Source organism: Plecotus auritus, assembly GCF_963455305.1.
Source record: "Plecotus auritus genome assembly, chromosome: 2".
NCBI classification, from domain to species: domain Eukaryota; kingdom Metazoa; phylum Chordata; class Mammalia; order Chiroptera; family Vespertilionidae; genus Plecotus; species Plecotus auritus.
The window spans coordinates 216,570,571-216,598,473 of record NC_137771.1 but is presented as its reverse complement, the minus strand read 5'-3'; positions in this window follow the sequence as shown (position 1 = coordinate 216,598,473).

The window sequence follows — 27,903 nt, the reverse complement described above, 5'->3', positions numbered from 1 at the left end:
TTTTGCCACTTTTCTAGACTTGGAGCTGAAACACAATTGAGGCCTAGATGTTATCTCTAGTTTAACCAAAACTCTGTCTCTAGAGTCCCCAGACAGGAGGCTTTGTTCCTAAGATTATTTGATGCTGATCAGAACCTCATTGTCCTGAGAACTTAATGACTAAGGAAGTGGACATGCAAAGGAGAGGGAGGTGGGTAAGTCAGGGTGCTGGGCAAGGCCAGTTTAAATCAAAATGAAAGAGAGGAGAAAAGGTCATATTAAAGAAATGAAGGATCTGCGTGGTTTTACACACACACACACACACACACACACACACACACACACAAATGCACATGTAGTGATTTGGGAGGAGGAAGACATTTCAGATGGTGGGGACACCACTGAAAAGGCATAAAGATAGACATGAAGAAGATGTGCACAGGAGATCTTTCTGGAACAGAGGTTAAGGTTCAGTAAGTAAAAGGAATTTTAGACAATGAGAGGACCTAGGCAATTCTTATGTCTCTGAGCAAGTAATTTCAATAGCAAAAAGAGTGTGTTAGTCAAATGGATCTGGCAGTGGTCCTAAGACTGGGTTGGAGGGGCAGAGAACAAGGAGATTGCAGGAAGCCAATTCCAGCATGTCAGCAGGGCTAAATCATCTGGAAATGGCTGAGGGCATTTCCCCAAACCTGAAAAGGATGCATAAATGATTGCTTGCTGCCAGACAGCTGAGGGCATTTCAATCTACATGTTATTGCCTCCTGCTGGCCAAACACCTGAACACCTTAGGCAGTTTCTCCCAAACCAGCAATGAATTCTGTATACTAAACCCTGGCTTTTGATGTGTATATCTACTTTGCCTTAGGACAATTTGTGTTAATAAAAAGCAAGGGTTCCTGAGACAAGGGAGAACTTGGATTCTTTAGCCATTTCCTCTGGCCCTCCAAATGCCTTCCAAAATTATGTTTCATCTCTGGACTCTTGATTAATTTACACACAGCACTTCTCCAGATTCCTGTACCCCTTCTAGATGCTGGATTAAGACCCCTGGCAAGAAATACACACCGGCAGGAGATCAGCCTAACTTTGTCAGAGTTACAGAGTGAGAAGGAACCTTGGGAATGAAAAGGAGAGAGGACACATTTGAGGGACATTTCCAAGGAAATTGCTGGGCTGGGTGACAGATGGGTTAAGATCATAAAGGAGAAGGGAGGCTTACACATTTTTAGTTAAGCATATGGAATATGCACTCACTTATTTAAATTGAAATTGTTCTGGCACCAATGTTTCATTTTAGATAAATTTATTAAGGTATAATTTATATACAGTAAAAATAATCATTTTTCCAAGTCAGAAGGCAAAAAAGAGAGCAACATTGTAAAATGCTATGCAGTACCTAAGAAAGATAAAAACTGAGAACAGACATTTGCATTGAAAGAATTTGGTTTAAAACCATCCTAATAGTATTGTGAGAAGCCACTTTTATAATTTCTTATTGTGTAACTAGAGGCCTGATGCATGAGATTCGTCCCTCTGTCCTGCAGGCTCCCGGGACCCGGGCTTCCCTTGCAGCCCCAGCTTCGTCCGGAAGGTCGTTGGGACTGATTACCATGTTACACTTTTATTATTATAGATTAATAGCTATACAATCAGTAACAAATTTCCAATGAGGATGAAATTTTTATTCATCTCAGTTTGAGACTAAATTATGCTATGCTTAATTCTTTAAAATCTCATACAAAGTCAATTACTTTATATTCATCAAAAGAATTATGAATGCAGATTTTGCCACATCTTATTATGCATAGAAATTTTTAATAGATGAGGAGATAATATTTATAGAACTTGATTTATGAACCCATAAAGCAGATGTAAATTAATGTAAAAGCTAAAGTCATGAAGGAAATACCTCTTTTAAAATACTGCTTTCTCTTACCTATTAGTGACACGTTTTTGTAATGCTACTATTACAATTATTTTGAAATGACTAAATTCAAGTTTTAAATAACAAATTTCTAACACTTGTCAATTAATTATTATCAGAACTTTGCCATAACAAAATTGTTAATGAAAACACATTTTATCAGTCTTCAATAGAAGAAAAATACATCAATTAAGAAGTGACAGAAATACAAAAATAGAAAAATCCTAATCACTTTTGAAGATGAAAAATTTTTTTGCATGTGATAAAGTCTCTACATACATCAAATGCATTTTTTTGGAGAGGAGGATTAATTGCTTTTTTTGTGTAGATGTTTTCTTAAGGCGATGCCTTTGTAGTGGAAAATAAGATATATCACTCAGAGAACATTAGTTTACATGCCTTAGTCTTTTTCTCTCTCCTCCAAAAAGAATTTAAACCTTTTGATGGCAGGGATCACGTCTCCTTCATATTTCCTACAGCACCTAGGATAGCAGTACTGAGGACATAGCAGAGGGTCAAGCAAGCATTATCTAACAACTGACTTGGTTAACACTTCCTATGTGGGTTCAGTTCAGTAACTGCTCATTTTGCATAAGAGAGGATCTTCCAAAACTTCTTGCTCTCGATGATTTGTTCTGGGCTCCTTCTTACATTATTTGGAAAACATTCACATGTAATGATCCAATTACATGTGGAATTCATGGAGCGATGATGCACAGCCCTGTCTCCTCATCTCTTTGTCCTCCTAATTTCTGGCTTGGGGATGTACTAGCGAGCAGGGAAGAGAAGAAAATTCTGGTGCATATAATTTGTAGTGGCCCATTTTAAATTTGAGAAGGGCCTTAGTTTCCCCCTCCAAAAAATACAATTCCAATATCCAATATTCAGAATTTTTTGATTGCTAGGTAAAAACTCTCAAAGAAAATTCAGATTCTTAACATGCTTCTGGAAAAGATTTTATATCCAAGTTAAATGAAGTATGTGAAAAAATATAAAACAGTCTTTCTTTTTTACCTCTCTAACTTACAACTTGAACCTACCAGACTTTATTCCAGTATTCCTTTTCACTCCATTAGATCCTACATTTGGCTCTGCTCTGACCCCACTTCTGACCTACTTTCTTTCCCCTCTGCCCACCAAAAGACCCTCATATCTCAATTGCTTTTTAAGTTAAATATTCTTCAGATTAGAACAAGCTCCTTATGACTGATGTTAAGCCCTCGTCTCATTCTTCTAAAGAGCGTACAAAAGCCTAGACATGAAAGAACAAAATTCACAGAAGAATTTAGAATAGTTCTAGCTCCACACTCTACAGTCAGTTTTTCTTAAGGTAGTAGAGACCTCAAGTGCAAGCAATTGAATGGAAAAGGTAGAGTGGAATGTCCTGAGGGTGTTGTGAGAGAATCCTCATCCTTACCCAGTCTGCCTTTACATGGAAAGTCAGAGGCATTTAGGAAAGCTGTATGTAGATTAAAATATTTTGGAGGCTACCTCAAATGCCATTTCTATGACGAGAGATTGGACTCTAATTTACTCCTTGAGGCAAAGAAGGAAATAATTCACATTAGAAATTTGAGAAATACTAGTAGGCTTTTAACACCTTTAGATGGCATTAACAATGTGTCCTGGACCTAGAGCATGTGAATCCAACTCTTGTTTTTCATATGTGTGAATGGCCATAAACCAGAAATAGAGAATATAATATCAAGCAAGTATTACAGTGGCATTAACTCTATTACTATATCTCCAATGCCCCTGTATATGTTTTGAAAGAGCCTTGGGCCAAAAGCATAAAAAGACCCAAAATATGGATTGCTGGCTTTATTGTAATGTAATTAGATGCTCCTACACCAGTTATTAATCATTAGGGCAAGGGAGACTATTGATAAAGACAGGTGTAGATATGGTAAACAGAAAAGACAATGGAAAAACAATTCTATTACACTCGCTAAAGCACTGAAAAAAAGGTTGCTGATCAGTGATGGTGCTAGAGAGGGAATCAAGTACCTAAATTACTATTTACACTTAAACTCACATTGAGAAAGCTCATGTTCATTTTTGAAGGGAAAACTTGAAAATGTGATTAATTTGGGTGGCACAATATTGACCTTTTTATATCCTTTAACCAAACACAGCTTTTTCCTCGGAGTCAAAAACCTAAATTCACGTGGCAGTTCTAAGAAATGTTTTTGATTTATACTTATAAGTTGACATTTTTAAACATAAGTATAAATGAATAAACTATATCAACATATTTCTAATTATGTCTATTTGTTTTCTAGTTTAGACATTTGGAAAAATTTCAATTAGCCATCTTGACTTGTAAGTAGATTTGGGAAACATTTAAGTCTCCATACCTGGCTATCATTAGAAGGATGTGTTTTTTTCTTCTTGAAATGTCTTTCAATTTTATTTAATTTCTACCTAATATCCAAGTACTTTTTTCAATTTATGTCATAATACTAATTAACTATATCCATATGTGTATATATTCTGAGTTCTTCATTACTTTTGCTTTCTTTGCTTTTTCTCATTTTCAGTCTGAATATAAGATAGTAGCAGCATCAGTAACTATTCCCAATAGTATATTCTAATGAATGAAGTCAACAAAACTTGCAAATACTGGTCATTACACTTTTTTAGCAATCTGATCTTCCAATTACCCTCTTTGAATTTAGATTTCCTCATCCATAAAACAAGGCGGTGGTACCTACCTGGCTGAGATGTGAGAATTAGAAACAATGTATGCAAAGTCACTTTCTACAATCCTGCTATGCTGTTGAAAACAAATAGAAGTGCAGTAACAATACATTATTGTACAAGTATGTTTTACTAGGACATTATCAAAGTAGTATTTTCCAAGACTATTAGTTGTCAGAAATAATGGTTCAAGTGAAAAAGCTTCCCTTAAAATGGAGTACTTATTTTTATCTTAATGGACCTGCCATGTCTTATGCACATTCTTTCTCTGTTCAATTTAATACAACATAAACAACATTGACCTCAGGGGAATGATGAATATTGTTCAATTAACAAAAGGGTTTCTCTTCCCTGAAAATATGTAGAGTGTGAGGTCTGCACCTCATAGTGAACCTGCAAATGTTTCTCTCTTGGCCTACTTGCAAAACCACAGAAATATCTGAAATAATAGATAAAAAAGAGCTGAGCTTAATATGAAGTAGTTTCATGGAAGTTTCAAGATCAATAATTTCAAGACAAATAAATGTTTTATTTTTCTGAGTGTTATAAACTTTAACCTTATAACTCATTTTATTTTTGTGTTTGACAAAAGCATAGTGCAAAAAAAATCGTGTCACACTGGTAAAGCTGCCATGTGCAAATCGGTGAGCTGATTAACGGTCTGGAAGATTTGTAAGGTGTGGTATCCAAACTGTTTCCTCTTAGATGGGCTGAAAGTCCAAAGTTGTACATTTTTTTCAGGTAAATTGGCACAGCTATTGTAGCAAGAGGATTTGACAGAACAATACATACATGCAGGTCTTTGCTGTTTCAGATTGCACTGTTGAGCTTAAATTACTTCATTTTCTCAAACTCTTTTACTGAGTCAGTAAGATTTTAGCATAATATTAATAACACTAAAGATGTTTACATTTCAAAGTGTCTGGGACATGAAGACTCATATAAAATGCTTTCTTTTTTTATCTCTCAGAACAAATGTCTACATTCTAAACTGCCTCTGTCTTACTGAAAGGCGCAGAAAGGGGTCCATGGGCGATGTTCCTCCTGCATTGTTTTGTCCCTACTCTCACTCCCACGGTCCAAGCCATCTTCACCTTCTGTCTTGGTTCAATCTTTATCTTTCAGATTTCAGAGAAGCAAGTCTTTTTGTTATTTAAAAAATTATCTTTATTTACTTTTATTTTATTTTTTCATCACCTTTTATTCCCTCTATGCCCTCTTCCACCTTCACCCATCCCTGTTCACCCCCACAATCACCACACTATTGTCTATGTCCCTGAGTTCTCTCTTTTCCCTCTTTTTTGCTCAATCCTTCCAACACCCTAACCTTCCCCCACCCCAGAGCTGTCTGCCTGATCTCTATCTATAACTTAGTTATAGTTAGCATACAATATTAGTTTCAAGTGTATGACATAGTGAGCCAACATATCTATACTTACACAAGGATTGCCACAAGTAACTTTAGTAACCATCTCTCACCTTACTTAGTTATTGCAATATTACTGATTCTATTCTCTATACTGTATACTACAATCCCATGCCTTATTTTATAAGTGGAAATTTATACTTCTTAATCTCTCTCCCCTCTGGCAATCATCACTTTGCTCTCTGTATCTATCAGTCTGTTTCTGTTATTTTGTTGATTTTATCTTTTAGATCCCACATATAAGTGAAATCATATGGCATTTGTGTTTCTCTGTTAAACTTAGTGCACTTTGCATAGTACCCTCTTGCTATCCACGTTAGGTTAAAATATCAAGCCCCAAGTTCAAAGGGAAAGACATTCTTCATTTTAATATCATAGTTTGTATTTGTTTTTAATATCTTTTTATCTCTTTCATGAATCATAAGTTTTTCTATATTAAAGGAAACAAAACTCAAATTCAACCGCTCATCCAATCTGGAGGGGTTAAAATGATTCCTGTCAATTGCTCATACAGTCACTTCAGGAATACTATCATTGTGATCTGAGCAGCTACTTACACAAAAAGGGACAGATTGTAGACCTAATATTTTATGTTAAGAGCCTAATCTTTCACACTCCAATGTATTCCCCATGACTTCTTTCAATCCTTTGTACTGACGCAGAACAAATTGTTCATTTATTCTTAATTCATGCAACAGGTGTCCCTTGGGCATGACTAGGTACTGCTATGTGTTGATGATTAGCAGTGAACAAAATACATATATATTCCTGTTTTCATGGGCTTCATATTTTAGTAGGTTTAAAATAATAAGCAAGAAAAATATATGCCATATTCGGTGAAAGTAAGTGCTAAGTGGAAAAATACAAGCAGAGAAGGGCTAGGGAGTGTGTGTGTGTGTGTATGTGTGTGTGTATATGTGTGTCTTGCGTGTGTGTGTATGTGTGTGTGTCTGCACGAGTTAGCAATGTAAATTGAGTTGCTATGGAAGTCCTCACTGAGAAGGTGACTTTCTGTGACCAAGATAAGGGAAGCCACATCATATTTGGAGAAAGATTTTCAAGCAAAGGGAATAGAATGTCAAAGGTGCCCAAGCAGAGAATTTTATTTCATGTGCTCCATGCAGTGCCTGAATTATTTAACAATCACTAGCATACCATGCAATACTCCCTTCGTTGAAATACCCTAGTGTCTTCCTTCACTTCAGAGCTGAAATTTATTTAGACAACCTTTATTGCACAGTGGCCTCCCTCCTGGAAAGATTATCTGCTTTGCATTCACCATCTTCTTCCCATTTGTATGGGATAATAATTAATACTCCGCTGTACCTGTTCAGGAATGACTGAATAAATGCATTGATTATATTCCTAGTGCTTTCTTGAAAACTATATTTTTAAATGATTAAAAAGTTTGCTGGTATTCATTGCTCTTTTGTATTAGTTCTATTCATTTTCCCTCACTCTTATTCTCTCTATTTGTTCCATTTTTTCCATCCCCAAAGAACTACTCAATTTCAGATTCTTACTAAAATTTTAATTATTCCACTTTTATCTCTGTCAAAGCTGAGGAGGCAAGAAAGGAGTGTTGAGCATCTGACAGAAGTCCACTCCTTCATATAACTGTTTCCCTTCAATATCGGTCTCTTTGGCACCTAGCAGCAGAATTAGGATTGTTACAAAACAAGTTGATAAATTCTAACAAATCTCTGTTAAGTGTCATTATTATGTAATTTTCTCTAAAAGTCAAAGTGATAAAAATCAGTGAAGCATTGGCAAATGATATTATAGACTTCATCTTTTTTTAACTGTATACATCTTTCCCTAGGTTTTAGATGCCCATTATAAATCATGTCAGTTAATAATACCTGTTATAAACAGTGCAAACATATAATTTATTATACAAACTAGGAATTTTTGTAAGTGACCAGGGGCACTATTAAAAATTAAAGCATGGTAAAAGGTACGAAGCAGAACTATGCAAAGAAAAACTGGACTTACATTTATTCTACTTATAAATTATATTTAATAAAGATAATAATACATAGTGGCTAACAGATCAGACTCTAGAACCACAGTGTTTGTGAAACAGCTGTAGAACCTCGGGAAAATCATTTAATCTTTTTAAACCTCATTCTCTATATTTATAGAGTATAGCTATTTATAGTATGTATCTCAGAACTGTCATAAAGATTTATAGAGGTTATATGTATATGTTGTTTAGCTTAGGGTTTATGTATATTATGCACTCAAAAAATAGACACACTAGATTAAATGAGCATTTATTTTTGTGCATGGGTGTGAAGCAACTAGAAAGGTAAAATGATACAGTACTTAGGAAACAGTTTGTTAGTTTCTTGTAACATTAAGCATTCACTTACTATATGACTCAGTAATTCCATCCCTAAATATTTACCAAGAATAATAAATGCCTATATACAGTCTTGCACTTGAATGTTGACAGTAGCTTTATTCATAGCAGCCAATTAGGAAAGAACCCAAATGTCCTTCGGATGATGAATTTGTAGTGTATCCAGCCAATGGAATACTACTCAAAATAAAAAGAAGCGAATGACTCATATAAACATCATTGTGGATGAATTCCAAAAGCATTATGCTATGTGAAAGAAGCCACGCACAAAAGGCTGCATACTGTCTGATGTCATTTATGTTAAAATATGTTTTGATGCCAAAACTATTATATCAGAAAGACGATCAGAATTGGCCATATTTCGTGAGGTGAGGATAAAGGGGAAGTGAAATTTTTGGGATGGCCGAAATGAGCAGAGCAGGGAGCGTACACAGGAAGCTCTAATTGTATTTACTAAACTTGAAGGTGAGTATATAAATGCTCAATATATTATCTTCCATTTCTTTTTATTTGTTCAGGTCTAGGTCATAAAAGAGCTAGAGGCCTTCCAATATTAGACCAATTGCTAATAAGGTTTTCAAAACAATCTCTTTGGAGGATGAGAAGACTCGTCGCTGAGCAGAATAAGCTCAGAAGTCTCACGTTTTCGTTTGGAGTAGCTCTTAGCAATTAGCTATTGCATTTTATTCTGTGGAGCCTTAGCATGCCTACCACAAGTAGAGAGTAATTTAGAGGCACCACTGTGACAACAGAACCCTCTTGCTTTGACAGTATCACCATCTGCCACCTCATGACATTAGAAACCACTTTAATAAGAAGCTTCATCATTAACGTGACTCGTTACAACCCCAGTACTCCTAAATAAGGGCGAGAAACTTTTAGTGATCTGACAGAGTCTCCTAATTAAAATATGAATAATTTAGAAACATGTCAGACTTGGGGAAGTTGAAATGGAGGACAAGAACAATGTTTTTCAAATTCAGAATAGAAACATTTTTTTTTCCATATATATAGAGGTGGGTGCATTGGGCTGGGGGATTATCTCTTGATACAAATCTAAAGACTGTTTTATCATTTTCGGACTACTGGGAATCATAACCTTTTAAATTACAGGCAGAGAAAATAGAGCCTAAGAGATGAGATTTCGTGGTTTTCTAGGGGTGGATCAGTACAGAAGAGGGTGTGGTGGAGGGTTCCCCAGGCTTTCTACACCGCTGGTTTCTCCTTCACACAGCACAGATCTCCATTGTGAGTCTAGTTTTTCTAATCATTGGAGACTCTAGTCTAAATGTAGCATTAAAACATAGGAGCCAGAATTTACTTAATATTATTTCTGGTTCACCAGTTTGTACTGTTTTCATGAGTACTTTAATTTGAATTTGAATCAAAGTTATTTTCAAATATACATAAAGACAAGGTTTGGCAAAAGTAGGTTAACAGTTGTGAGTACATGAAACACAGAGTTTATGTTTGTAGTGTTATTTATTAATTATTGTATTATGTTTTTCCCTCTGAACAATTGTGAAACTTTTGCCTCACCCTGTTTAATTATTACATATACCAATGAAAATATTACACATGAAAATTTTATTTTATTACTTTTAATTAGCTACAGATCATACTAACAGAGATACAATACACTATCTTTTAAAATATTAATGTGATGCTTTTTCTTACAGAATGAAATTTTGTCATATCTAATTGATACCTACAATATCTTTTTAAAAAAATATATTTTATTGATTTTTTTACAGAGAGGAAGGGAGAGGGATAGAGAGTTAGAAACATCGATGAGAGAGAAACATCGATCAGCTGCCTCCTGCACACCCTGTACTGGGGATGTGCCTGCAACCAAGGTACATGCCCTTGACTGGAATCGAACTCGGGACCTTTCAGTCCGCAGGCCTATCCACTGAGCCAAACAGGTTAGGGCGATACCTACAATATCTTGATAGAGAAAATCTGCTAAGGAATTTGCTAATGATTTCATTTTTCTATGCTTTGCAAAACTGGCTGAGGCCATCATATATGCTTTACTTTAATAGGGGTCAGGGTTGGAGGTTAGTATTTCTACTTGTGATTGTTTATGATTTCTAGTGGAATTTAAATGAAAGATATTATATGATTATTTTTAAAAATATGTTTTTATTGATTTCAGAGAGGAAGGGAGAGAAAGGGAGAGAGAGAAACATCAATAATGAGAGAGAATCATTGATCGATTGCCTCCTGTATGCCCCACACTGGGGATCAAGCTTGCAACCTGGGCATGTGCCCTTGAATGGAATCGAACCCATGACTCTTCAGTCTGCAGGCTAATGATCCACTGAGCCAAACTGGCTAGGGCTATATCATGACTAGAAGCCCGATGCACGAAGATTCGTGCTAGAATGGGCTTTCCTTTCCCTGGCTGCCGGCACCACCTTTCCACTCTGGCCCAGCCCCTTTCCACTGAGGCCCCAGAGCCACCTCTTTCTGCTCCAGCCCTGCCTTCCCACGCTGCCCAGAGGCCCTGAGAGACCGGGGGTGGGGCAGAATGCCTGCATTCCCCCCCCCCCCCCCCCCGCCGCCGTCACTCGGCGCCTGTGTATGCAAATGAACTTCCATCTTTGTTGGGTTAATTTGCATGCCACTCCTGATTGGCTGGTGGTGTAGCGGAGGTACGATCAATTTACATGTTTGTCTATTATTAGGTAAGATTATTTTTATTGTAAGCATCCTATTGACTTACCCTTAACTGAGAAGTCTAACTGAAGGAAACATTTTTAACACAGTTGGATTTAGGGGTTCAAATAATGTCACCATGACTTCTTCTCATTTACATTCCCTTTCTCTTCATCTCTGGATATATTTGTCTTTTCAATATTGCTATCCTTGATAAGGAGTCGGACTAGTGTTGGATCATGTGCTTATGGACAGATCAATCTCTGTGTTCATGCATGTGCAGTATTATGATTGGCAGACATGGTAGAATGGCTTGTAGAAAAGCCTTATCAGAATCATACTAAAGGATTATGGGATCCTTGTGCTCCAAAGGAGGAAGATAGTGAGCAAACAAAAATAATAGACAACAAATCTTCTGGTCTGTAATAAACATGTCTTTGTATTTTGACACCTTGACATCCTGGGGTCTTGCTGACACTGGAAGGGACTGCTGATCCCAGGGTTAGCTAATTCCTAAAGATAGAAAATAACTCCTCAGAATCCATGCCTTTCATATGCAAACTAACCATCCAGAGCCCACCCATTCACCTGAGCTCTTACAGTCCAGGCCAGTATTCCCTTGTCCTAATCACCACAGGCTGGGGTCCCAGACAAATCAGGACAGCCCCCAAAACCCGGAGCACACGGAAATGATTCCAACCAGCCAATTCTAAGCCCAAAGAGCCTGACTCCCCCTTTACCTCCATTGGAAATGACAGCAAAGTCTTTTATCCACATTCTCTGCCAGCTCCTTCTGCCTCCTGACTGAGCCTGGTGCTTCCTGCCCGGTGTGACACATCTCCTGTTTCTAGGTTATCTTCGTATAAATTTCTTCCTTTTGGCAATCTTTTCCATGTCTGTATGTCTTACCATACCTGGTTAATACAAATCCTGAGTACATTTTAAAATATAATTTAATATAGTATAGTTTTAAAGTCAAATTAATTAATCTATTTATCCATTTATTCGGTAAAAATAATAAAAAGAAACTTCATTTAAAATGAATTCGGAGTGTTCATTAAAATGAATAGAGCGATACATGGAACAGACTGACAGCTGTCAGAGAGGAAGGGGTGGAGGGGTTGGGTGAAAGAAGTGAAGGCATAAGCCAGAAAACATACTGTATATGCATAACACATAAACACAGACAACAGTGTGGTCATAGCCTGAGGGGAAGAGAAGTGGAGGCTAGGTGTAGGTGAGCCATTTAGTTTCTACTCAGAAAAAAAGAGCTGAGGATCACCTGATTTTTTCCCCCATTGAATAGATTTGAAGGTTTGAGTCAGATTCTTCATTTGGTATAATTTAATTTTAATTTTAATTTTTTTTTTTTTACTTACCACACAAAAATGAACTCAAAATGGCTAAAAGACTTAAATGTACTAGTAAGACAGGAAACCATAAAAATCCTACAAGACTTCAAAGGCAGCAAGATAGCAGACATATGTAGTAGCAATATCTTTACAGACACAGCTCCGAGGGCAATGGAGACTAAGGAGAAAATAAACAAATGGGGCTACATCAAAATAAAAAGCTTCTGCACAGCAAAAGAAACCATCAACAAAACAACAAGAAAGCCCACTGCATGGGAGAACATATTTGCTAATGATATTTCAGATAAGTGTTTAATCTCCAAAATTTACAGAGAACTCATACAACTTAACAGAAGGAAGATAAATGAACCAATCAAAAAATGGGCAAAGGACCTAAATAGACACTTTTTGAAAGAGGACATACAGAAGGCCAAGAGACATATGCAAACATGTTCAAAGTCACTAATCATCCAAGAGATGCAAATCAAAACGACAATGTGGTACCATCTCACACCTGTCAGAATGGCTATCATCAACAAATCAACAAAGGACAAGTGCTGACTAGGATGTCGGAAAAAGGAACCCTCCTTCACTGCTGGTGGGAATGAAGACTGGTGCAGCCACTGTGGAAGACAGTATGGAGATTCCTCAAAAAGTTAAAAATGGAACTCCCATTTGACCCAGTGATCCCACTTCTAGGAATATATCCCAAGAAACCAGAAACACCAATCAGAAAGGATATATGCACCCCTATGTTCATAGCAGCACAATTCACCATAGCTAAGATTTGGAAACAGCCTAAGTGCCCATCAGCAGATGAGTGGATTAAAAAACAGTGGTACATCTACACAATGGAATACTATCCCGCTATAAAAAAAGAAGGAACTTTTACCATTTGCAACAGCATGGATGGAGCTGGAGAGCATTATGCTAAGCGAAATAATCCAATCGGAGGAAGATAAATATCACATGATCTCACTCATATGTGGGATATAATGATCAACATAACATAATTTGATGAACAAGAATAGATCCAGAGACAAATGGCAGGGGAGGTGGGGGGTTACAGAGCAACCAAAGGACTTGTATGCATGCATATTAGCATAACCAATGGACACAGACACTGGAGCAATGGGGGCTTGCCTAGGGTGGGAATGGATGCGGGGGGAGGGTCAAGCAGGGAAAAAGGAGACATATGTAAAACTTTAGACAATAAGTAAATAAGTAAATAAATAATATTTTTACCTGACATTCTATTTTTTATGATTTGTGAACAAGTTTTAAAATGCACAGGCCACATAATCTGATCAAGAACAAAATAATATCCTTATAAAACATAATATCCAAAAGTAAATACAGAAGGAAAGAATATTCTTCAAAAGTTACAGTGTGATTAATTTTGAATGTCTTCCATTGGAAATAAATTTTTCATCTGAATTTAACGGCCAAGAAAAAGAGCTAATAAAAAGTTTAAGAAGGTGTGTTAATTTGGAGCTTGATAGAAAGTTAGGAGCTCTCCCTGACTTTCAACTTTAACTCAGATCCCTTTGCTCATAATTAAGCAATCATGAAAGAACTTCTGAGAATAAAATGACAGTTCTGTAAACATAGATTTGAAGGTGTTTTGGTTTATTTTTGAAATAATCACAATCACCAAGACAAGGAATTTATTAATAATAAAAAGAACCTGGGACACATCATAATTGATTTGATACCTTGGAAGGTCATATAAAGAGAGAGAACAAATGACGGAAATATCTGAAGAAATCCTGCAGTGGGATGAGGGCCTGGAACAAAGAGCACACATGATGACAACGGTCAGGCCTCTGTGGAGAGGAAGGCCCTTTACCATTCTCCAAAAAACAGACACCTTGGAAATATGATGGAAATTTCAATCACATTAAACCATTGCCCTTGAAACAAGGGAATGTCTAACATGAGACAAAAATATTTGTGGAGCCATGCATAAAATATATCAAATAGAATTAGCCCTTGATTCTCAAAGCTATCTAATACGGTTGTCTAACTACCGTTGTAAAATTTTTGATGACATGTATCTGGCAACTTCTAAATGCCTATCTATAGAGAGAGAACATAGCAGTAGAAATAAAACTCCGATGAACCATTGGAGCTAAATAGTTAAGGGAGGATCCTCATCATCCAAATAAATGAATCAGCCCTTTGGATTGAAATTGGTTTTTTTGGAAGTGGACCTTAAAACTCAGTTGCATGCACTATAACAAGGTAAAGACACCACGGATAGGCATTTAGGAGGGAACTTGGCACCGTTGTGGCAGGGCATATGTGTGCGTTTGGGCTAGTGCCAGGACAGTATTCAGTGAGCCAGCACGCAATAAAAGGAATAGAAGCAGCCTTGGCAGCATCACCCTGGAAAGCAGCAGAGACGGGCTCTGCCAAGACTGGAAGCAGAGGCAAAGGCTGCAACAATAGTTAAGTAGAAGCACAGCTTTGCAATCCTTCCCAAACAAAGGGCATTTGCAGGGAAATCACTCTGTTAGGAGTCCTAATTGAAGGATTGTTGTCTTTACCCACCCACTCTATTCATCTGCTCTCACAACCATGACTTTCACAGCTAGTTTGTCAACGCTATTGGACACAACCTGTTGTCTTCCCCTCTGCCGGAATAAAGTACCCGTAGAGAAACCTTTTGGCAAATAGAATGTTGATAGCACATGAGGCAAATGGAACCAATAGCTTTTTTCAATTCTTCCATTTTTATATGGCTCTTTATGCTCTCAGTTCATATTGCACAAACCCAGTGTCCATTGGGATAGCGTGTACACTCTGTTTCATTCTGAATCAGGCATGCTCTCTTTCTGATCATGTCTGCCCCTCATGTCCAGTGAAGATTGAAATAAGGGGAACTGTCCTGCTCCTTGTTTTCTTTGGGATCCCATGCAGATTGTGTTGGATGACCCAGGTTGCCAGGCAACAATAAGGTTTTATTCACCTGTATCTTTGCACATAGAGCATGTTCAGAAGGGAGGACAGAAGAGTGTATATGCCTTCAGAAAGTACAGACTTGAGCTGCCACAAGCAAATTTCATCTTGCTCTCATCTCCACCTGGTGTGTAGATGGTAAGACAGAGGCTTGGCAAACTCCTAGGTAACCTGCGTGGAATTTGATGCTGCAGACTTTAGTTTTGTTACACGTTCCACTATTAACTGGTGTGTAACTGTACTGAATCACTTTAATTCTTTATTCATTAGTTTGCTTTTCCATTTAATGTGTGCATAGAAAAAAAGCAGAACAGGACTAATATATAAAAGAAACTTATTCCTTTACTACCCAAAAAACCCCAAAAACTGAGAACTAAATTTTCAATGATGGAGGACTCCTAGCTAATAAAAGAGTAATATGCAGATTAACCATCACTCTGCTACACCCACAAGCCATGCCCACCAGCCAATAAGGAGCAAGTATGCAAATTAACCCAACCAAGATGGCTGCAGCCATGGAGCGAGCAGGAGGCTTGGGTTTCCCCGGCAATGGAGGAAGCCAAGCTTTCTGCACACCCTGGTGGGTCCAGGCCTCCACTCAAGGCTACAAAGTTTCAATTATAGAAGATAAATAAATCCCAACAAAAATGGTTGCGGCCATGGAGCAAGCAGGAGGCTTGGCTCCACTCCAGGCTACAAAGTTTCATTATAGAAGATAAATAAATCCCAGATACCAGGGCCTCCACTTGGGTTGCCGGGGCGGGGAGCGTGGCCGGCCTGCAAACCACCACAGGCCCCTCACCCAGGCTGCCCCATGCCCCAAGGAACCCCCACCCTGATCTGGGACAGTCTTCAGGGCAAACCAGTTGGCCCCCACCCATGCACCAGGCCTCTATCCTATCTAATAAAAGAGTAATATGCAGGTTGACCATCACTCCAACACACAAGATGGCTGCCCCCATGTGGTCAAAGATCCTGTCCCCATGTGGACACAAGATAGCCACCACAAGATGGCCAGCAGGGCAGGGCAGTTGGGAGGGATCAGGCCTGCAAGGGAGGGCAGTTGGGAGGGACCAGGCAGGCCTGCAAGGGAGAGCAGTTGGGGGCGACCGGGCCTGCAGGGAAGGGTAGTTGTGGGGGACCCTGGCCTGCAGGGGAGGGCAGTTAGGGGCAAACAGGCTGGCAGGGAAGCAGTTAGGCATCAATTAGGCTGGCAGGGGAGTGGTTAGGGGCAATCAGGAAGGCAGGCAGGCGAGCAGTTGGGAGCCAGCAGTCCTGGATTGTGAGAGGGATGTCCGACTGCCCGTTTAGGCCCGATCCTACCGGGATCTGGCCTAAACGGGCATTCAGACATCCCTCGAGGGTCCCCAGATTGGAGAGGGTGCAGGCTGGAATGAGGGACATACCCCCCCATGCACGAATTTTGTGCACTGAACTTCTAATGGTTATATAAATGATAATGTTTGAAAAATCCCTAGATTTATTCAATAAATGAACATTTCTCATTCAACAAATATTTCCTGAGCTTCTATTGCGTACTATGCACACTTTTTGGGTTCCTGAGATACTGGAGTGAACAACAAAGTAAACACCTGGCTTTTATGGACTTTACATCCTAATAAGAGTGGGGGGAAGAGAAAACATAACAAAACATACAAGAACACATTTATAATATGTCAGGGGTGACATGAGTTAATAGGAAAATAACGCAAGGCAAAAGTATGGCGTGACATAAAGAGATATAATGTAATGAATGTAGAAAGCAATGTAGAGTATGGCCCAGACTAGAAAGCTTCCCCAAAATTTACATAGATAAGCCTCTGCTGATGATTATGTTATTTTCCCAGTCTCTCCCTGTTATGATTAACTTCACATATAACCTTGACTATGCTACGAGGTTCCCAGATAGCTGATAGAGAAACAACAGCAGCAACAAACATTATTTCTGGCTGAGTCTGCCAGGTGTTTCTAGAAGCAAGTAGTGTTTGCATAGGTAGATTTAGTAAAGAGGTTGCCCCTTGCCATTGCAGGTGGGCAGCATCCAATCCAGTGAGGGCCAGAATAGAACAAAAAGGAGGAGGCAGGGTGAATTTGCTCTCTGTCTGAGCTGAGACATCCCTTTTCTCAGCCTTCAAACATAGCTGTTCCTGGTTCTCAGGCCTTTCGATTTGGATAAAATTTTTTACACCAACAGCTTTCTTAGTTCTTTGGCTCAGTGGAGGCAAACCCTGGGCATTCTCAGCTTTCATATTTGTGTGAGTCAATTCCTTAAAATAAATATCTTTCTGTATCTCTATCTTGATCACTGTTCTTTATATATATATATATATATTCTCTGGGTCTGTTTCTCTGGAGAACTCTGACTAATACACTCCCAAATTCTATCCACTCATGTGAACAAAATATGCCACACTTCGTCATAAAGATCCGGTATCATTAAGAAAGGAGACAATAGGGAAGGCATCTTAACGTTTGCCCATTTGTTATCTCTCTACAAATAAAATTGTAATAACTTTCAAGTGTGCACCATGATGATTCAATATATACCTTGTAAAAGGAGTCTCACCATTGAGTTGATTAAATCATCCATCACCTCGCACATTTGCTTTGTTTTTTAAATTCTCAAAGTTAATGCTTTCAAATTAAGTACCAAGAGCTAATCTTTCCAGACTCATCACTTATGACTATAATAATCTTTTAAAACCACATGTTTCTTACCACTTTCAATAAAAATTTAATAATACTAAATTATCAACATTCACTTAAATCACATTTTTTCTCTATACCCCTATTTTCATGAACTGTTTCTAAAAACAAAAATTCTGATACAATACATTCAGGAAATACAACTATCCGAATCTTGGGAGACTTAAACTAAGACAATTTTAGCAAATAGCACACTGAAATATCATGAACATTTTATAAGAAAAGGTCCAAGTCAGAATCATTTTTGAAATAAATTGTTTTCATGAAGTCTTCTTACTGTTCAATAGGCATTGAACAAATGCTCTGTGCTTCCATTTCTCACTTATGGAAGAGTGGCATACTGATAATGAGCAGAACTTCCATGCCTTATTTTTCACACACATATTAGAAATAAATTGATAATACACTTGACTTAATGATTTAGCAACATTGGTAAATATATCACCAAGATAAATAAATTTGGCCATTTAATTTGGAATAGGAATATAATCAATGATCACATAAAGATAAATTCATTGAATATTTTTTTAAACGAATGAGAATAAGATTAGCCTGTGGCATTCACATGGATATTTTATTGGGACTTTTACTTTCTTGTTATAACTCATGCATTTGTAAATGCTTTGGGAATTTTAAATTGTTGCAATTTTTCTAAGAAAAGAGAAATTGGCTTTTAGAGTAAGAACACATATAGCTCCCCCCGGCTCCCCTTTCTTAAGTCTTAAAAAATGGTTTTCATGACACTTAATAGAAAGTAAGAGACTTGTGAGTCCTGGCACCAGCTGCATAGAAACATCTTATGGGGGAAAATTAAAAAGCAGAGGCTGATGCTTCTCAAGGAACGACTGCCTGTGGTAGCAGAAGATGCTCATCATTATGTTGCTCCTGCAGGCAGGTCTCCTGCCATATTGAAAAAGGCTACTCCATTAACCTTGACTCGCAACGCACAAGTCCTGACAACCTCGGAGACACAGCCGAGTCTGAGGAGCAAAAGGCAGAAATGATCTGTATTACCCCTGTCATGCTCCTGAGATATTCAGTGATTAGCGAATTGATCTTCAGTTAACACAACACAAGGAACGACTGGGCTCTAATTAGTGTGTAATAACTCCAGAGATGGTAAGATGTGAAAGCTCAAGAGAAAATTTCCTTGCATTGTAAGTCATTCATCAATATCTGTGCTCCTGGGGAGATTATTGAGCGAGAGAAATTAATCTTTAATGTACTGAGCTACAGTAGCCAACACATGTTGCCATAGACTTTAATAAAACAGTAATATAGACTTTTTATTATGGAAGCCTATTACCATAGATTTTTTATAATAAAACCCACAAAAGTAAATTATATGCACTGATTTCAGTTTAATATGAGTATGCCTAGGAAAATGAGCAAACCTTTATGATAGATTTTTAGACAATTTCCACAGACTATTGATTTAGTGAGGCTGAAGTAAGTACAGGTGACCATGCTATTGTCCCAACTGTCCTAGACAGCAATCTCTAGTGGAAATGCAGAGATTCCCCTTATCTTTATGATTATGCAATGAATATTAGGTAAAAAATGTTTCAATTATCCTATCTAATAAAAGAGAAACATGAAAATTGACTGTACCTCTGCTACGCCCACAAGCCAATCAGGAGCGAGTATGTAAATTAACCCAACCAAGATGGCGGTTAATTTGCATATCCAGGTGCAGAGCGAAGACTGAAGACAGCGTAGAAGAAGCCAAGCGCTGCAGAAGGGAGCGAAGCTGAGGAGAAGCAAGCGGGGTGGCAGAGAAGCAAGCGGGGTGGCAGAGAAGCAAGCGGGCAGCGGAGAAGGGAGGGAAGCAGGCAGGGCGGCAGAGACAGCCGCAGGAAGCCCTATTCTTGCAGGAATCTTCCTGCAATGGGCCTCTAGTCCAATATAAAATTATGTGTACTACATACTTGACTCAGACTTACCAAGGAGTACAGAAATTGATATACCTTTGCTTAACAACTCAGATTCACATTGTTGTTTAGACCAAATCAAAATCATATTCATAGTACATGGGATCTTTCATAGTAGTATAACTTTATCTTGTCTCTCACCATTTTTGAAAACCTGTTGTAGCTTATATGGTAGTCTGCTTCTTTATTGTCACGCCATAGTTTTCTCACTTCTACATTTTCTTGTGGTTTTGTTTGTTCTTTTGACTATGTCCTTTTTGCTGTTCTAAGCCAATCTCTCCTCTAAGTTTAGATAAATCTCAATTCCATCATGAAACTTCCTCACGTGGCTTTAACGATTATTATCTTTCCCATCCTAATGCTTCTCCAGGGCACGTGTTTTTGGAACCAAGCACTGTGAAATGTCTTGCTTAGCTTTTGCTTTCAAACTCACTTACATTATTTCCTCTTGCTTTAGACGTAAATATGTTTGTTGCAAAACTATTTGATGCAATGATCAAATATTACATTTCTATTAACTCAATAATTAACAGAGGTAAGAATTTGCCATCTTCTTATTTTATTCTCCTGGTAGCATAATACTTATTATAATTATATTACATGCTTAATAAATGGCTGCTGAATTAAACTGAATGTTAAAAAAACACACAGAAGTTTTTGATTATTTGTCTCAGCATTTTTACATAATGATGTTACTTTACCAACTTTTTCCATGGCACAATTTTATTGACTTGAGTAAGAACACATATAGCTCCATAAATGTTTTATTTCATGTGGGTGAAGAGACTGTGAAACTATTTTTACTCTCAATTCAAATACAGAAATGTATTGATTTAGAAATTACTTTGATTATAAGATCAGTAGCTACCATGTTAATCATGTACTATTTGCTGGAACTTTAAAAAAGTTCCTCATACCTTGGAATATAGGTGACTCAATATAATAACAAGTAGGGTTATTAGGAGACGTTAAGAAACATGTTTATAAATCATATTTAGTAAGTGACCTGTGTGGAAGCAGGGGCTAAGGGAAATCTCTGTACTTCACTCTCGATTTTATTGTGAACCCAAAGCTGCTCTGAAATAATAAAGCCTTTTTAAAAAAAGAAGAAATGAGGTGGACTGGACCTTTGGAAATTGTTTTGTCAGTCATTGTTCATTCTGAGTGACTGGTAAACATTTAGCCTCTTTCTTCAAGTTCTTTGCTGCCCAAACATATTCTGAAATGATGTAGAGACAGCATAGTCATGCTTTATCGCTTCAGATCGCCTTTGCTTAGTCCAATCATACACAAAGGGAAGCAGAATGGGGCCTGAGAAAAAAACTGTGGGTTATCACATATGATCTTCTTACTGTAAATATAATTTAATTACATCATTATGATTAACCAGAAAATTCTAATGGCTTCTATTGGAAACCCTTTAAGCACATAGTAATATATACTCTTACTGTGGAACATCATGAAATTAGCAAATGTTATAATTTTTGATTGGCATAACATCTTTTTTTTTTCTTCTTCCATGTATGGTATGGAACTAAGGAAAACTATTAAAAGAAAGACTAATTTCAAAGAAGCTGAAACTGAAAGAAAACTGATGGGTCTCCTCCTGGTGTGTTTCTATAGAAAAATTAAGTTAAATTACAAAATCAGAGCTAAGATAAAGAAGCCTGGTTAGCAAAAATAGTTGTAGAAAATGACAAATTGTGCCTCTCGTTTTTAAGATAAAAACTGCATCGTATGTATCTAACTCTTGATCACAAGTTTTACAGTTAACGATTATCTAGGAAATTTTGTTATTAATGTCTTAAAATACAGAAGTCTCCAGTGAGAAAAGTCTGTAAGCACTATTTCGCATACATTTGGAGAAATGCCAGTTTCACATGGGATGGTTTGAACAGCTCCCTAAGACTCAACCAAGGGGCCCTGCATCTCAAGTGCAGCTTGCTTTGTGGGGATATGTATTCCTGGTCACTACAGCTGGTGGTAGTGACTGAATTTTTTTGTGATCGGGAAGTAATGTTTTAAATGTTTTATACTTAGTGTAATAATTTGTGACATATGAAAGTACTAGAGGCCCGATGCACAAAGATTTGTGCAAGAATGGGCCTTCCTTCCCCTGGCTGCCAGCACCACCTTCGCTATGGCCGGAGCTGCCTTTCTGCCTTCCCACGCTGCCCAGAGGCCCGGAGCAGCTGGGGCAGTACGGAACGCCCCTGGCCACTTGGCACCTGTGTATGCAAATTAACCCACCAGCTTTGTTGGGTTAATTTGCATACTCACTCCTGATTGGCTGGTGGGAGTGGCGATGGTATGGTCAATTTGCATCTTTCTCTTTTATTAGTGTAGATGGCTCTTGAACTTGTATGCATATATACATAGCCCATGGATATAGACAATAGGGTAGTGGGTGGGGGCAGGCTATAAGGGGTCAATCAGAGAAAAAAAGGGGACCTATGTAATACTTTTAACAATAAAGATTAAAATAAAATAAAAATAGCCCAGCCGGCATGGCTTAGTGGTTGAGTGTTGACCTATGAACCTGGAGGTCACGGTTTGATTCCTGGTTGGGGGAACATGCCCGGGTTGCTGGCTCAACCCCCAGTGTGGGGCGTTCAGGAAGCAGATGATCAATAAAGTATTTGTTAACACCTGAAGTAAAATGTGATAATGGTTATGTGTAAAAAGTTTTATGAGGAAATTAAAGTTCAAAGAAAAGAGAATAAAAGTACAATCCCTGAATATTTATCTATGTATCTATATTTTCTTACAATTTTTGTGACATTGAAAATAATAAACTCAATGGACATATTATGAACTTTTGATATGCTTGTCTTTTTTTTTTTTGAGATTTTTTAAAATTGATTTTTAGAGAGAGAGGAAGGGCGAGGGAGAAAAACATTGATGATGTGAGCAACACATCCATTGGCTGCTCCTGTAAGCCCCCACCCAGGGGTTGAGCCCACAACCCGGGCATGTGCTTGGCCAGGAATTGAGCTGGCCACCTTCTGGTGTATGGGATGATACCCAACAACTTAGCCACACTGGCCAGGGCTGATATGCTTTTCTTTTGATATGCTCCTTAGTATTATGTTGTTTTGGATCTATCATTAATATTATTTAAATGTGTTTCTGTATAAGTGTACACAGGTATGAATCAATGTGCTTACAAGTTAGTAAAGCCTATATATAAAGAGAAAAAAGCGAACAGAGTGGTAGGTCAGCGAGTGAATAAAATTGGTCTCCGGTCTGCAATGTGTGTTCTCCGAGGTCGTGCTGTTTTGCTTCCTCTGTGCTCTGCCCAGGTGGCAGGGCTGGCAGGCCCCCGGAGCGTGAGCACTCACATATTAAAACACATCAGTTACCATCTCTTTCCTAAGCCCAGGGGCACTGCTTGGCGGAGAAAGATTGTGAAAGTAATGAGTGTTTCTTACTTCTGGAGAAGCTCAATTGTTAAGGGTACTTATGTTACTTTCTACTCAGGCTGTTAAAAAATATTGTTTTCTGCCTAATAACCCAGCCTGGGCTGTGGTCATTCCTCTTCTTTCTCAGACTACTTCCACAGTCAACTTCATCAGCAGAGCACGCTCCCTTGGGAACTTTCTGATATTGCCCTTCTCTAGTTAAATTAAAAACAAACAACAACCAAAAAAACAAATAAAAAAAAGGGGAAACGAAAGGCAAAGGAACGTGAAGGCCGTCAGTACCTTTGCTCATAGATTATCTTTCCTGCTCCCCAGATAGTTGCTCAAAACAGCCAAGCATTCACTCCTCATTTCCAGAGTAACTCCTGCCCCAGCACATGCCACGAAGAGGTCATGTGAAGGGGATCTGAACATGACTGATGTGTCCTAAGGTTTCTCCAACAAGACTCCATAGTAATGTTTATGTCAATTACATGTGAACTGTTTTATTGTCAATTACACGGACTCTGTGTTTGGGGGTGGGTCTCTCAAGACAAAGAAAGTGGCTTATTTCCTTCCCCTTCACCCTTTGGAGTCTATTTATAAATATATACAAGGTCCATTATTTACCTGAAAATTCTTGAGAGCACTTGTGCTATTCAGAATGGAAAAAGCATAACCACGAACAAAAGCAGACACAGTGACTATGTGCAGGATTCTTATAAAATATTTTGATCGGAGGAGTGAACACTTAATATGGGCTCCCACGTTACAGTTCTGATGGCACAGTAGGTTATAAGCACCCTTGAATTCATTAGTACCGTCACTGCCTACAGCATCTGAAATGTCAAATCAGAAATCCCCTAACGTGTGTAAATTCTATGTAGAAATGTTTGTAAGTGGCCAGATGTTCTGCTTATAGCCCTTATAAACATGAGGGCTGCAGAAAAAAGCAGAGGTTTGGATTCTCTTTAATGCATGCAAACTGTTCCTAACAGGGCTGGAATATTCATTGGGTAGATCAGATCAGATTTTCCCAAGAAGTGTGACGAGACACATGGTAAGAAGCCACCTCAGAGTGGCCAGGCGGAGCCCAAGGCTTCTAAAATCACCTGACCCCTCCCCTTAGGCCTGTGCAGCCCTGTCTGATAATCCCAGTGCACCTCATAAGCACTGTCACTTTTTGTGCATGTAGTGACATAAAAACCTTTGGGAAACACTGCTACTGTGTGATTATATTTTTCCAAAGTACCAGAGCGAGTCAACAGATTTCCTTTCACAGGACTCGGACAAGCAGCGTCAAGTCAATGTCTGGTAACTGGGTTCACAGCAAGGACTTCCGAAAGCCTTCGCGTGGTTTGCTGCCTAATAATGGGTCACATTCCATTTCACCTTTTGGTAGATCTCATTTCACCTTTCCCCGGTGACCAGCAAAACGAAACTCTGTGCTACAGATTCATTCCTCCTGTTGGTCAGAGAAGATCCAAATGAGTTCTGTCCTGTACTGTGTGGTTAGCAATGTCTCCAACAGGACAGCATTCCTGCATGTTTGCAAACAGAAGACTATCATTTCTTTTCTTTCTCTTTCCCCTCTCACCCTCCATACACTAAGCATGGGTCGTATTTACCTCATTCTTTAGTCCAGCATTTTTCAACCTTTTTCATCTCCCGGCACACCTAAACTAATTGCTAAAATTCTGTGGCACACCAAAAATGTATTTTTTTTGCCAATCTGACAAAAATATGTATAATTTTTATTGATTTACAAAAAAATTAATAGCAGCCCTAACCGGTTTGGCTCAGTGGGGTGGGCAAACTTTTTGACTCGAGGGCCACAATGGGTTCTTAAACTGGACTGGAGGGCCGGAACAAAAGCATGGATGGAGTGTTTGTGTGAACTAATATAAATTCAAAGTAAAGGAGCGGAGAGGAGAGCAAGAGAACCCTCCGCTCTTTCGGCTCCGCAGGCCGGATAGAACAGCCGAACGGGCCGGATCCAGCCCGTGGGCCATAGTTTGCCCATGGCTGGGATAGAGCGTCGGCCTGCAGACTGGAGGGTCCTGGGTTCAATTCCAGTCAAGGGCATGTACCTTGGTTGCGGGCACATCCCCAGTGGGGATATGTAGGAGGCAGCTGATCGATGTTTCTAACTCTCTATCCCTCTCTCTTCCTCTCTGTAAAAAATCAATAAAATATATTTTAAAAAATTAGTAGTAAGTACCTACCCTTTTTGCTCCAAACTGATTTTTGAAAAAATCAGATGCCTATATTTAAGGATTTCTAGTAGCAATAATTAATCCATCAGATGCAACCTTATTATGCAACCTAACCAATAAGAAGCAGCTCTGTTATAGGACCTATATATTTATGGATCAGCACAGAGCATTCACACCGATTGGCTGTTGTCATTATTTTATTTGACAGGCAAAAGAGGTCAGTGACCCTGACTAAATGATCAGGTATTGTATGTTTGAAAAGTTCTTGCTACACACAGGTTGCTGCTCCAGTCACAGCACGGAACTGACTTTCGCATCATCAAAGTCTCTTTATTTGAAACAATGCAAGGACTGAGCAAGATTGCTCATCATCTCTTCTCCATTGAAGAAACCAGCCTAATGGCTACCCTCAAGGTATGCCTGCAAATGAGCGTCTTGGGAAATGTGAGTTGCTACATGTTTGAGCTGAAATTTCTGTTCTGGAATATTGGTTCAGAATCCTATCTAATAAAAGAGTAATATGCAAATTAACCATCACTCCACTACACCACAAGCCACGCCCACAAGCCAATCAGGAGCAAATATGCAAATAAACCCAAACAAAATGGCTACAGCCACAGAGAGCAGGAGGGAGGCTTGGGTTTCCCCGGCAATGGAGGAAGCCAAGCTTTCTGCCTGCCCTTGCTGGCCTAGGCCTCCACTCAAGGCTACAAAGTTTCAATGATAGAAGATACATAAAACCAAACAGAAATTGCAGCAGCCATGGAGCTGGAAAGAGCAGGAGGCTAGGGTTGCCTGCGGCGATGGAGGAAGCCAAGCTTTCCGCACACCCTGTCTGGCACAGGCCTCACTTAAGGCTACAAAGTTTCAATTATAGAAGATACATAAGTCCCAACAGAAATGGCTGCCGACACAGAGCAAGTAGAAGGCTTGGCTCCGCTCCAGGCTACAAAGTTTCAATTGTAGAAGATAAATAAACCCCAGATACCAGGGCCTCCACTTGGGTTGCCAGAGTCTGCCTTCTTTGTCTTCACTGCAGACTGCCCTCTTCGTCTTTGCTGCAGACTCTGGCTGGAGTCTGCCATCTTCACTGCAGACTGCCCTCTTCATCTTTGCTGCAGACTCTGGCCAGAGTCTGCCATCTTCACTGCAGACTGCCCTCTTCGTCTTTGCTGCAGATTCCGGCTGGAATCTGCCATCTTCGTTTTCACTGTAGACTCTGGAGTCTGCAGTCTGTCTTTGCTGTGGCCAGAGTGCCACTCCTGTAGATCCCTTCGCCTCCTGCCCTCCCTCTCATAGCAGGCGTCCTGCCCTGCCCGGCCACTCCACACCTGGAACAGCTGGGTGGCCGCCATCTTTGTCCTTCTAATTTGCATATTTCCTCCTGATTGGCTGGTGGGTGTGCGAAGTGATGGTCAATTTGCATGTTTCTCTTTTATTAGTGTAGATTACATGTAAATTATGATAATCTGAAATGGTTTATTTATTTTTATTTATAGAAGCTGAGTCTATCCATGGTTTCTAGGCAATTTGTCTAACTCTTAGATTATGGATGATGCTCGCAGCTTTGAATTATCTCTTTCCTTTCCTTTTTGGAAAGACTCACACATCCTTGACAGAAAGAACCACAAGGGTCCCACCATGTGGGGTTTCTGGTTCTGCTGGAGAAACCAAGATCCTAGTTAACATTTAGGATATGTCAGTAAAAAGAAGGTGAGTTAATTATAAGGTCAGGGGGCATGGTGACTTTAGAACAACTACTTTACACAACTAGATTTAATTTTTAATTTTCACCTGAGGATTTGAGAGAGAGAGAGAGAGAGAGAGAAACAATGATGAGAGAGAAGCATCAATTGATTGCCTCCAGTATGTGCCCCAACCAGGAAACAAACCCACGACCTTTGAATGTATGGGATGATGCTCCAACCAACTGAACCACCTGGCCAGGGCGCAAAGAGATTTAATTTTAACCAGCAGAAAGAATGTGTTACCTTAGTAGCAAGAATTTACATGTGCATTTGTGACAAATTGGATCTTTTTCATAGTTTTCAGGTCTAATCCTCCCTACCCCCACCCAAAGACTCCAAATTATACCAGATTGAAGCTGGGCCATATTTTTATAGGCTGGTGGCCTTTAAAGAAATTAAGGCATAAAAACATACATCAGGTACTTTAATGCTACGGGGAGTGGTAACATTTGCCTTCAGTGGATACTCAGAAAATGTTGCACAGCTTGTAGCCATATAAGGGCGCATGACAAATGCTGTCACTTGGGTAG